The sequence below is a fragment of the Dysidea avara genome, chromosome 2, assembly GCF_963678975.1.
Source record: "Dysidea avara chromosome 2, odDysAvar1.4, whole genome shotgun sequence".
Taxonomy (NCBI): domain Eukaryota; kingdom Metazoa; phylum Porifera; class Demospongiae; order Dictyoceratida; family Dysideidae; genus Dysidea; species Dysidea avara.
Genome location: NC_089273.1, coordinates 13,018,362 through 13,031,085, shown reverse-complemented (window position 1 = coordinate 13,031,085; position 12,724 = coordinate 13,018,362). Strand labels below are relative to the sequence as shown.

The window sequence follows — 12,724 nt, the reverse complement described above, 5'->3', positions numbered from 1 at the left end:
CTACATAAAATGGCAGGAAATTGTAGATGCTGTTTCTTGTACTTTATATGCCTTGAAAGTAAATAAGTTTATATTACTATATTTGTTTATCAACATTATGATTGCAAGTTACCTTATTGTAAAAGGTTAATTGGCTTGTCAATATTATTTTTATGTGTTATCATACAGTAATACCACCATACTATATTATTATTATTAGGGAACATGTAGAACTGACCTTTTCAAACCAAAAATATCACAATAAAAACAGCCTCAGTTTTCCTTCATGACAATTAGGCAGTATCGGTTAGGCACAGCCAAGCCCAAAATGTCTTCAGACAAAACCCAAATCCTTCCAAAAAATTTCTATAGGATTTTAAAATTTTTCTCTCTAACACAATTGATGCCTTCAGCCAAGCACAACTCAACATTGGATATAGCTAGAGGTTTGATTTCTTCACTGTTTGACACTGCTTCGTCCTGAGATTTGCATTTTTTCCAACCACAGTATGTACAATATATACATGTACCATGGAGTTACCTTTGTCCTCCGTTGAGTTCCAGTTCTATACGCTTACAAAGTCGGCAAGGTTTTGATTTGAAATAGCACAATGAAGCATCCCTGTAGCTGTGTTGGTAATAGTTGGTATCTCACCCATATTTTCTGTAGCGATTTCAGAGATGCTTCTCATACTAATGTTCATTTGTAATGCTGTAAATTGGGGTGAACATAGCTGATAGCAAAGCGTAATGGCTACTTCACTTTCAAGTCAGTAGTTCATTGCTATGTGGGGCACATGTTTAGACTAAAACATTAACTTTGGCGCCATCCTTTCATTAATCCATTATGCGTGGGTTCCAGGGGCTAAAACAAGTGGCTAGTTAGTTGTAAATTGTGATTGGGCTAGTTGTAAAAGTCAGGCCAGAATAGAAAGCTGTGCCTCAGAAAAGTATAACCTCAAAGTTACATATAATATTACTATGTGCACGTGTGTGCAGCTTAAATCAGGGATTTGACTAAAAGTACCTCAAGATCCTACCTTGACATAGCTATTTTTCAAAAAAATTCTCCATTCCACTGTATGATTAGAGATTGCCTTACAATTCAGCCTATAGTCATAGTTACTTTTATTAGAGTCCATGATTAAAATTTCCTTAAAATCTAGCTAATAAAACAATATTTTATTCTAAAAAAAACTACTTTCAAACCCTGTAACTATGCTCAGTGACAAAGGAAGTAGTTGATATAAGGGGGGGCTGACCAGGGGCAGAAGTGAACTGAGGTACTACACTGTCTGTGGTTTGGTAAAGTGAGATCAAAAAAAAAAGAAAAAGTCACAGCCAGCTGACAATAGCTGCCCACCTCATTTATAGCTGATAAACTATATAAAAATCCTTACATAGCTTGCTACACACTGCTCTAATATTGTGACTGCTTTACAAGAGTGACTGCTCTATTAGAGTATCTCGATCTTCATCATGGTTTTTAGCCCAATTCCAAGAAGGATAATTTCAGCGTGGTATCAGGGGGGCTAAGCAGCCCCCCTCAGCAGACCAAAGGAGAGGCTTCAGCCCCCCCCCCCCCCCCCCCACCTTCGCCTATGACTATTCTGCCTCTAGCTATCCATAGTTCTTTTTATCCTTTCAGTTCACCATTTCCTTACAACATCCAGATTTCAGTCATTTCTCTCAAATTGCTTCCAGATTCATTCTCATCACAATTACACTTCAAAAAATTCCTGGGGCAGTGTATATTCCCCAGCTCCCCTAATCCCCCTACAGCCTTCCCCATCCACTGACACTTCACTACACAACATGGTATATACATCAAACATATAAATGCAAATTTTGTTTATAATTATGTGTAACAAATACCTAGCTCCTCTCTCAGGTTTGCCTAGTTGTAAAAGAATAGTTTTTTTTAGCCACTGGTAGGTTCACCAGACAAAATAATGTTACAAAAAGGCGTATAAGGACATTTAGGAAATAAAAAGTGGGTGCCCTAAAGAATAAAATGTTTTTTACATGGGACATTCCCAAACCCTTGTGGTCTCTACTATATAGCACTATCATTTTGTATGCTTTGACAAATGTGACAGTATGTAGCTATACAGGGAGTGAGCATACAGGGTATTGTATGGTCAATAGTGAGTAATGAAATTGTGTGGATATTACATAGTGTTACATAACTATTTCTGAGAAATAACGATATTCAATTCCAACATCCATATAAATATTTTTTACCACAAAGTTGTTTACAGCATTCCCAATGTGCACTAATGCAGTTTATGATACTTTTAATAACCAGATACTGATTTATGTTATATCGTTTTCAGTATACAGACTGCTACATACATAATAATAAACTGTACAGTATTAGGGAATACTACACATGTGTTTATTATACACATATAGTTACCTTATACTTTCATAAAAGTGGATTCTTTCCTTTGCTACCATGGTATAGTCACTTAGCTGGTGCATTTTGAGCATACTGACAATTTCATTAATCCTCTCTAATACATAAGCTTAGCCCTACAGGTATTGAGACAAGTGTAGTAATTTCATAAATTACAACACTGAAAGTACTTGAGTAAACATTATATGTTCCATCACACATACATACATAGTTAGTACACACATATCACTCAGTGTATTAAAACACAATAGTTTGTGATTTAATGCTTTATTTCATCTCACAGTGTATCACTTGCATAATCAACATGACTGCATGCATATCATATAGTATGATGATACTGTGTGGTGAGGCTAGCTGTCTGACTTACTCACTAATGCCTTCAGACAACCAAAACTTGATAATGGCTAAGGCTGTGTGCCTGATTTTTTCACTGTTCAACAATGCTTTGGCCTGACAGGTGCCTTTTGGCATACTGCAGTACAGTACGTACAATGCATGCATCGTGGACTTACCTTTGCCCTCTTTTGTGCCCCATTTCTTTTTGTTGCATGGAAGTCCTAGGTGTCCATTCACAGTATAGCTTCCCTATGTTTGAAAATGGAAATTGTCCATATTTTCCGCATGCCCTATTTTCACAGGACCAGTCACGAAATTGCTTTTATAACTGCTGCATAGTTTGCTACACTGCTTCTCTCTGAATAATGTGGCTGCTTTATCAGTGTGATTGACTGCTCTATTAGAGTATCTCAATCTCGCATACAAATATACCTGGTATGGCATCAAAATACTTTGGTAATGCACTAATATTCTCTGGTAAGACATAGGCCCACCCCTAGATATGCCACTGGTAACACAGCACAGTACACACACACAAAAAGGTTTTACACCTTGTATTTACACTGTGTAACATCACAAAGAGCTTTTCAGCAGTCTGTACATTTACTCTAGCTTTACCAGCTCTTTGGTTTGAAATACTTATAATAGAGCAACAAGTGAACAGTGTTAAAGTTAGTCAGAGAAAATCAGTTCACACACTTTCAAAGAGGAAGGTAAGGCTGCCCATATTATTTTGTGAAAAAATACGTTAGTATATAACAAGGGTTCAAACAATGATGAACTCATACTGTTAAATAGACCACTAATAAAACTAGACTACAGTTATGTATTGTATGTCCATTAGTGACTGTTGGAATTGTGTGGATATTGCATAATATTATATAACTAGTTATGAGAAGTGCTAATGGACTAAGAAATAATATAATTCAAGTGCTATCATCCATGTAACTACCTTACCACAAAGTTGTTTACAACATTCCAACACTTTATTGGTGTAACAACATTGACGACCCACTTCTTCCTGGAATATCCTTTTTGGACCACCATCATGATATTCATAAAGTGATGTACATTTTTGTGTAGTACAGCTATAGATAGAGTAGCCCATATGTCTGTGTAACAGGATTTGGGTCTTGTACACAGATTCAATTCTATGAACTTAACAAACAAGCTGGTTAATGTCCCAACTTTATAGCAAGTGCTTATGTTTGATGCTCACAGACCGCCTGAGTAGATGGGAAGAAGGGATGGATTGGTCTGAACTACACTGTTACTATCCTTGATCCCTCTTACAGGTTATCATGAATGGTTCAGGTGAAATATTGCTAGAATCATATTCCAAAAGTGGGGGAGTGGTGGTTGAGCTAGTGTCAGGAGGTGGCTCAGTACAGTCAGAAAACTGAGGATTAACCTCCGGGGTTGTGTATGCATGAACAACACGGGGTTCTCACTGTGTTAGTAGGAAGCTTAGACTCCACGGCATGAAGTTGAATCTGCTTCCCTCACAATATAGTTGCCCACTATCTCCCAATAGTGGTAAATGCCAAATACTAAATAGCAGTGAAATTTTCTGCAGAGCCAACAATGTTAAATTCTCACAAAATGAAGACTATCTAAATAATTAAAGCATAGCTGTTCTTTCTTTACTTACTATTTCCAACCAAGCCTTTGTGCAAGTTACTACAATACACAGGTTGGTTATCCATTCGCTACTTTCTCCTCCACTTTTGGCAGTCCTGACTGCCCCCTGCGTACACCCATGAAGAAGGATTCAGTGACACTGGATTCACTATAAATATCACAAATTTCTAACCCAGACACTAGGATTATAATCTGCCAGTATGAAGCTCATCAATATTCCATTAATCCGAAGTGTGATTCCCTGTCAGATACCTTATAACAACTAGTGGTAATTTCCCTAAGATCTCCATAGGTGTCTTTGCTCTTCCCAAGCTTCTTATGTGGCTTCAACTGTGTCATACAAGTGCTGGAGACTAGAGGGAGTGTTAGAAGTGTCAGGTAAATTTCATAAGGGCTTCATGTGTACATCTGTGATTCCCTGCTTTTTTATTTTCCAAACCTGACTTCCAGTAGTGCAAATAGGTGGTTTATACTTGGCAATAGTCCAAGTGAATAGTAGTGAGTTATATTTCTCAACACTTGTGAGTCTGGGTTTTGCGTGTACAGGGGCTTGAAAAATGTTTGCCACCTAAGTATGTCTCCAGAGAATTTATGCAGATCAAGTTTAGGTAGTTGACTGGTAGGTGCTGATTGAACAATAGTGTATGATCCAGGACAGTAGCTAGTGAAATTGCTGCTGTCTTCTCTAAATTAGCATTTGAAGCATGTTATCTTCTGAACAATGTATCTTGAATCTGTATCACCTCAAATGTGTCTCATTCTAAATTATCAGCTCCTTTAATCATTGACTGTTTCTTCTCAGCAAGTTGTTGCAGTGATTCTGCTTGCAGTTTAACTGATCTACATAACTAAACTAGTAGTCTCTTCAGCAGCAGGTTGTGTTGAGTCTACTTCCTCCATCTTTCTATAGATTCAAGCTAAGTGGGCCTGGTATGCCTTTTTAGATTCTTTCAACTTGCCCATTCTGTCCATCCTAGTTTGCTTTAAGCAAAAACGGAAAAAAAAATGGTCTACCAGCGAGTCATGTGTTGACACGTACCATTAATAGTACCATGACATCTGTGGGGCGGGTTACAAAACAGCAAACCACAGGACCAATGTTGTGGCTGACATAATTATGATACAGTAGGTTCACAAAAGCAGGAATCAGGAGGGCTGGTGATTACATGGATGTTGGACAACATGTCACACACTACTCATAGTACACTGGACAGTATACGCGTGTGCATAATGTAACAATATAATAACTAAATGCATTATCGATATCACTACTACTACTACTACTACTACTACGACCACCACCACCACCACCACCACCATCACCACCACCACCACCACCACCACCACCACCACCACCACCAACCACCACCACCAACCACCACCACCACCACCAACCACCACCACCACCAACCACCAGCAACCACCACCACCACCACCAACCACCACCACCACCACCACCACCAACCACCACCACCAACCACCACCACCACCACCACCACCACAACCACCACTAGAGTCAATTCATGACATCCCAATCTAAGACTTGCTAGATACACATGGTACACAGCTAACTATAGGATCAGTAGGTAACACATAAATTGGGTGCCATTCAGTATAAAACTATTAAAAGCTGGAGTGTGTAACCCCTTGGACAGAGACAGATAGTGGTCTTTGTTGAAACATTGCTATAGTTAGCTATGATCAATAGTTTTGTATGAGGAGAGTACCTAGCAGGAGCTAAAAAAGGGGGCTAGTTGTAGCCAAAAGCTAGTTGTAGCCAAAAGCTAGTTGTAGCCAAAAGCTAGTTGTAAGTGACTTTTGGCTAGTTGTAAATGGTGATTGGGCTAGTTATAAAAGTCAGGCTAAAATAGCAAGCTGCACCACAGAAAAGTATAACCTCAAAGTTATGTATAATATTATTATGTTTAGATCTCTTTTACAGGGATTTGGCTAGATGTACCTTAAGATCCTATCTTGAGATTGCTATTTTTCAAAAAATTTCTTCACTCCACTAAAGATTGCCTTACAATTCAGCCTATAGCCATAGTTACTTTTATTACAGTCCACGATTAAAATTGCTCTATATAAATCTACTGTAGCTAATAAAACAATAGTTTATCCTAAAAAAACTACTTTCAAACTATGTAACTATAATGCCTCTATACGTAGTTCTTTTTATCCTTTCAATTCACCATTTCCTTAAAACATCCAGATTTCAGTCAAATCGCTTCCAGATTCAATCTCATCACAGCTATATTTCAAAAATTTCCTGCAACAGTATATGTGACTGGATCTACGAAAACCGTTCTTATCGCCCAAGACAGGAAGTTAGATTTTTTCACACAAACACAAAGCTTAATGAGTGCACTATCAAGTTTCACTGCCACAGTCCACCAGAGTAAAGTGGTCTGCTTTTGCTGGCTGCTTTTCTAGAGCACAGTGGCGAGCCGTACGAGTGGTCTGGGGTCTTGATGGAGCCCTGGCCAACCAGGAGATGGCTGTGTGTGGCTGTACAGCTCTGTGGTGTTGGACAATGACCTGTGCTGTAAATTTCCTTTCATTTTAGCCAGTTCTGAGCCCTGAATGGCCTATAACTTGGCCTAATTCATCCCAGCACGTCTCTTTTCAATTTTTGAACACCATCTTGCCCGCCTTCCAGGGCCCCCGCCTCCCACCCTTCTGGAGCTCGCCTGATACAGACAACCTCGGTTTAAAAACTATCTAAAAAGGCGGGAAACTTAGCTGTTGACTACTTCTTCAGTGGATGATCAGGAAGGTAAGAAATTGTTGTGAAACGTGTGAAAATTTGGTATGCGTAGCTACCACCATTGGCCAGCTACAGCACACAGAATATTTAAAACCGACGTTTCTCGATACTTTTAAATGGGCTATAAGACCGGTTTTCCCAGAGACAGTCACATATATGCCCCAGCCCCCTAAAGCCTTCCCCATCCACTGACACTTCACTACACAAGTTATCTCTTCACTACTTTAGCTATTAGACAATCACAACAATAATTATAGAGTACAACATGTATATACATCAAACCAAAATGCAAATTTTGTTTACATGTGTAACAAATACCCCCCCACCCTCAGGTTTGCCAGGCTAGTTGTGAAAAAATAGTTTTATTAGCCACTGGTACCTAGATAACTAACTGCCAGCATTCTTTATACAAACTCAACTGTGGCAAGTTCACTTTTGATCAGGACATACAATAGTCTGTCGTGCAACCAAGTGCAGCTAGTGTGGATACACAACAGACATTTGTGTAGTTTGCAGCAACCATGAAAATGCCATTTTTATACATTTGAAGCTCAATAGCTCCAGATTGGAAATTAACCAGTTTTGATGTTAAAGTTAGTCAGAGAATTTCAATTCACACACTTTCAAAGAGGAAGGTAAGGCTGCCCATATTTGTGAAAAAATATGTTAGTATGGACTAGGGTTCAAACAATGATGAACACATACTGTTTACTGTTAAATAGATCACTTATAAAACTAAACTACAGTTATGTATTGTACGTCCATTAGTGACTGTTAAAATTGCGTGGATATTGGATATTACTAGTTCTGAGAAGTGCTAGCTTATGGACTAAGAAATAATAGGGTAGTTGGAAAAGGTGGATACGATTGGACGCAGACACGGACGCGGACATTTTTCAAAAGGCACTTTTACATTTGTATAACAGTTATTTTTCATACCTAACGTTGTTTTTACGCTGAGCAATCTTCGCTTCCAGACCCGGGCGTCGGGATTTTGTCATAGTGCTTATCGATTTATAAGCGCATGTGCGAAGGCTAGAATGACCAGCACTCCACAGAATGCCGAAGACTATAGTGTTGTACACATGCTCTAAAGTCTAATATAATTGTATAGATTAGCTTGTATCATGCAACTTAACTTAGCAGGCCAAATCCACGGTCTTCAGTATGCTTTTTAGCATAAGGCGCAGGCGTTTATAGGACCTGACCTACGAGAACATGCCAGCTTAATCACTATGACAATGAAGTAGATTTCTAGAGCACGTGTACAACACTATACTGAATTAGGATAGTTATAAAAACCGGAATCGAAATGGGAAACGAAACGAAATCAGCCTACAGTATAGTGGAGGACAATCACAATATTATGCACAGTTACACTATAATATGCACGCAGTACCTGTTTATGCATCAAGCAAGACTCCAGGTGGCAGATTTCTCTGCACGGCGCTTATCGATTAGATAGAGATATTAAACGCCTGCTCCTATCCGAGGGTCTGGGGACTCTATAATAGAAAAGTTCTGTACTTGGGTAGGTGAGCGTTGATTGTCCCTTGACCATTTTTATAAGAGCAGTGGCTAGGAATAACTACTTGATCATTACAAACCGTTTACGGTAAAAAAAAAAGCAGTGGGTTGACGAGTCTGAAGCCATAGGGATCCATCTGTGGCTATTATGGCACGCTTCTTATGAAAGTGGTTAAGGGACAATCAACGGCTCACCTACCCAAGCACAGAACTTTTCTATTGTATAGTCCCCAGACCCTCGGATAGGAGCAGGCGTTTAATATCTCTAATCGATAAGAACCGTGCAGAGAAATCTGCCACCTGAAGTCTTGCTTGATGCATAAACAGGTACTGCGTGCATATATTATAGTGTAACTGTGCATAATATAGTGATTGTCCTCTACTAGAGTGTAGGCTGATTTCGTTTCGTTTCGTTTCCCGTTTCGATTCCGGTTTTTATAACTAGCCACTGAATTATGGTATTTAGAGTGCTAGTCTATCCTTCGCACATGCGCTTATAAATGGAAAAGCGCTATGAAAAGATCGACGCCTGGGTGTAAAACAACGCCAAGTATGAAAAATAAATATCCGTGTCCGCGTCCGAGTCCGAGTCCGACTGTGTATCCACTTTTTCCAACTACCCGAAATAATATAATTCAAGTGCTATCATCCATGTAACTACCTTACCACAAAGTTGTTTACAGCATTCCAACGCTTTATTGGTGCAATAACATTGATGACCCATTTCTTCCTGGAATATCCTTTTTGGACCGCCATCATGATATTCATACAGTGATGTACATTTTTGTGGAGTACAGCTATAGATAGAGTAGCCCATATGTCTGTGTAACAGGATTTGGGTCTTGCACACAGATTAAATTCTATGAACTTAACAAACAAGCTGGTTGATGTCCCAACTTTATAACAAGTGATCATGTTTGATGCTCACAGACCGCCTGATTACATGGAGGAAGGGGTGGATTGGTCTGAACTACACTGTATCTATCCTTGGTCCTACTGATAGGTTACCATGAATGGTTCAGGTGATATATTGCTAGAATCATGTTCCAAAAGTGGAGAGTGGTAGTTGAGCTAGTATCAGCAGAGGCGGATCCAGACTTTTTAAAGGGGGTGGGGGGTGGGTGGGCTCCACTCTGGAAATTGCAACTTCAGACTAGCCGCTGTTGGTCAAAAACCAAAAAAAAAGAAAAATAATAAAAGGGTCATCACCTGCTGACAATAGCTGTCACTCACCACAGATACTCTCACCAACTATATTTCCTTATTTATAAATCCACACATCGCCTTGCTCCTCTTAAGAATACTGTGACTGTTCTATTAGAGCATCTCGATCTTGACTGCTCTATTAGAGTATCTTGAGTAAGAGAGGCTCTTTCAAAAGAGGGGGTTCTATAGAACCCTTTGAACCCCCCTGAATCCATCCCTGATCAGGTGGTGGCTTAGTAAAGTCAGAAAACCGATGATTAATCTCTAGGGTTGTGTATGTGTGAACAACACACCGTGTTAGTAGCTCCACGGCATGAAGTTGAATCTGTTCCCCTCACAATATAGTTTCCCACTATCACCCAATAGTGGAAAATGCCGAATACTGTGTCATACAAGTGCTGGAATCTGGAGATAGGGCTGAGGTAATTATGCTCATGATTCTTTGCATTATTCTATTCAGAATTTCCTGCAAAAAACTTGCATTATGCTCAAAATTATTCCAATAAATTGAAATAGAAATGTAGAATTGACTGATTATTTAAAATTCTATGGTTAAATATTGCACATAAACAAGATATTTGATTGTTCTATAGAGTAGTATGCAAAAAGTAGGATTGATTGCTTTGTTAGAGTAAATATAGGTGAATGTGCTATTGGAGTATCTCAATCTGGTGACTGTTCTATTAGAGTATCTCGATCTGGTGACTGTTCTATTAGAGTATATCGATCGTTCATTCATGAAATTTTTAATAATTCTTTCAAAATGCTAGCATAATGCTAGAATAATGATTTCTGGCATTATGCTGAAAATTATTCCGGCATAATTACCGCACCCCTAGCTGGAGACCAGAGACAGTGTTAAAAGTGTCAGGTAAATTCCATAAGGGCTTCATGTGTACATCTGTGATTCCCTGTTTCTTTCCAAACCTGACTTCCAGTAGTGCAAATAAACGGTTTATACTTTGCAATAGTCAAAGTGAATTCACTCACAATTCTCAATGATTTACTATCTAGTAGTGAGTTAAACTTCTCAACACTTGTGAGTCTGGGTTTTGAGTATACAGTGGGTCAAAAAAACGTTTGCCATCCACGCTGGTACCGTTTCGAGAAAATTTATGCAGATCAAGGTTAGGTATATAGTTGACTGGCAGGTGCTGATTGAACAACAGTGTTTGATCCAGGACAGTAGCTGGTAAAATCACTGCTGTCTTCTCTAAAATTAGTATTTGAAACATGTTATCTTCTTAACAATGTATCTTGAATCTGTATCATCTCAAAGTGTCTCATTCTGAATCATCAGCTCCTTTAATCATTGACTGTACCTTCTCATCAAGTTGTTGCAGTGATTCTGCTTGCAGTGTAACTGATCTACATAACTAAACTAGTAGTCTCTTCAGCAGCAGGTTGTGTTGAGTCTAGTTCCTTCATCTTTCCATAGATGCAAGCTATGTGGGCCTGGTATGCCTTTTGAGATTCTTTCAACTTGCCCATTCTGTCCATCCTAGTTTGCTTTAAGAAAAAACAGAAAAGGAATGGTCTACCAGTGTTTTGGTTTGTGTTTTGGTTTGTGTTGACACGTACCATTAACAAATGCCACAGTACCTTGACATCTGTGGGGCGGGTTACAAAACAGCAAACCACAGGATCAATGTTGTGACTGACATATTATACAGGAAGTTCACAAAGCAGGAATCAGGAGGGCTGGTGATTACATGGATGTTAGACAACATGTCACACACTACTCATATACACCATACAGTAGACACTACAGTATACGTGTGTGCATAACCTAACAATATACAATAACTAAAATTAATGCATTATCGATATCAGCACTACTACTACTACTAGAGCCAGTTCATGACATCCCAATCTAAGACTTGCTAGATACACATGGTACACAGTTAACTATGGGATCAGTAGGTAACACATGAATTGGGTGCCATTCAGTATAAAACTATTAAAAGCTGGAGTGTGTAACCCCTTGGACAGAGACAGATAGTGGTCTTTGTTGAAACATAGCTATGATCAATAGTTTTGTATGGTGAGAGTACCTAGATAACTAACTGCCAGTATTCTTTATACAAAATCAACTGTAGCAAGTTCACTTTTGATCAGGACACACAATAGTATGTTGTGTGACCAAGTACAGCTAGTGTGGGTACACGACAGACATTTGTGTATTTTACAGCAACCAAGAAAATGCCATTTTTGTGTATCTGTAGCCCAGATCGGAAATTAACCAGTTTTGATAAGGAAATTCCCTTGGGGTAGGGTACCCACTACAAGTGTATATATTAAATTCATGTCAAATCCGCCCAACCATTACTGGACATGCGCCTTCAAATTTCAGTTTTCTTGTGTTTTCTTCTTATATATTCTTCTTTTTGCACATTAATTTTTAGAAAAACCATAATAACTCGTGCGTAATTTAACTTTAAATTTGGTGGGTAGTAAGAGCATACTGCACAGTGCGAACCTTTTATGGTTTGAAAGTACTGAGAGTATTAGCTAAGGAGATATAAAGCACAATTCAAACAGGTGAAACAAGCATGATTGTAATGCGAGAAGGAAAAAACGTACATTCAACCACAGACCTTCACACCTACATGCCTAAACCCTTTACCACTCTGCCAGTATTATCAGTTGCTTGCCTCACTTAATTCTCTAGGTTAGCATAATAGAATGGTAAAGTTTTAACTGTGGAAATTTTAGAACACTCTATGTGTATTGGAGTAGAAGTATGTGTACTCTATTAGAGTATTACAAAAACATTAACAAACAGTCTCTATAATACAGCAGTCGGTATTGTCACACCTTCCAGCTAAATGGCTTACACAAAATAGTTG

General features: G+C 38.8%; 1 long non-coding RNA gene across 4 annotated transcripts in view; it reads right to left on the bottom strand.

Moving 5' to 3' along the window:
- The window catches only part of LOC136246640 (uncharacterized), a 51,625-nt gene extending 43,449 nt beyond the window's left edge, over window positions 1-8,176 (bottom strand). For all 4 annotated transcript variants that reach the window (XR_010696705.1, XR_010696703.1, XR_010696702.1 and 1 more), the window contains exons 1-2: window positions 8,082-8,176; window positions 2,399-2,514 (exon numbers count right to left, since the gene is read on the bottom strand). This is a non-coding gene — a long non-coding RNA (uncharacterized lncRNA). The remainder of the gene's footprint in view (window positions 1-2,398; window positions 2,515-8,081) is intronic.
- Between the last annotated feature and the right edge of the window lie 4,548 nt (window positions 8,177-12,724).